Raw genomic sequence first — 1,273 nt, 5'->3', positions numbered from 1 at the left:
GTTTTTCAGCACAACTAGACACAGTATGTCAAAAGGCTGATAAAATCATGCATGAAACTGCCAGCGCCCTCACTGTCAGATACAATTTACGTCAGAGACTAATACTGTAGACTCACTCTGTCTGATATAACACGGAGCCACCCTAAGATGTGCTCAATGAGAGGTTCTCATAATGATAATGGAAGCATTTAGTACTCTACCAGCAGAGGCTCTCATCGATCTTTTGGAAGTATGTCCCATTGACATCATAGTAAGACATATTACTACAACAGACTGGTTACAACCAGATAGATAAGGTACAAAATATTATATATTCCAGAATATATAATAAGTCAGATCTTTGAAGCTGGACATTTGACAAATGGTAGTGGGATGTGGTCAGTATAAACACAGGATGCCATGTACACAGCCCCTTCCGAACATCAGAGAGAGGCTACAAATTACTCTTAATAGATATACAGTTGATTTTACGAAAAGATGCGACACAACGAGCCAGTACTTATATGCAATAGTAAACAGGCCATCAGCATTATGTGACTGTGCTGGTTTAGGATCCTCTGTGCATGTGGTTTCCCACATCTTCTGCATATGGAAACAAGGAGACATGAATTCCTGTTTTATCTGACATTTGGTCCATAAAAGCTTATACTTAAGAACCACAAAGGTCTGTTTACAGGAATTATATTAGTCAGAGCCCCTTTGGGTGTTGGGAAATATCGAGAAATAGTGTAGAGGACAGTTTATACAGTCGAACTAATTTAGGTGATTGTTGTTGATGTGGTCTTCAGTCCTGAGACTGGTTTGATGCAGCTCTCCACGCTATTCTATCCTATGCAAGCTTCTTCATCTCCCAGTACCTACTAGAGCCTACATCCCTCTGAATCTGCTTAGTGTATTCATCTCTTGGTCTCCCTCTACGATTTTTACCCTCCACACTGCCCTCCAATGCTACATTTGTGATCCCTTGATGCCTCAGAACATGTCCTACCAACCGATCCCTTCTGCTAGTCAAGTTGTGCCACAATCTCCTCTTCTCCGCAATCCAATTCAGTACCTCCTCATTAGTTATGTGATCTACCCATCTAATCTTCAGCATTCTTCTGTAGCACCACATTTCGAAAGCTTCTATTCTCTTCTTGTTATCGTCCATGTTTCACTTCCATACATGGCTACACTCCATACGTATACTTTCAGAAACGACTTCTTGACACTTAAATCTATACTCGATATTAATAAATTTCTCTTCTTCAGAAACGCTTTCCTTGCCATAGCC

The sequence above is a fragment of the Schistocerca americana genome, chromosome 1 (assembly GCF_021461395.2).
Source record: "Schistocerca americana isolate TAMUIC-IGC-003095 chromosome 1, iqSchAmer2.1, whole genome shotgun sequence".
Lineage (NCBI taxonomy): Eukaryota > Metazoa > Arthropoda > Insecta > Orthoptera > Acrididae > Schistocerca > Schistocerca americana.
This window is presented reverse-complemented; position numbering follows the sequence as displayed.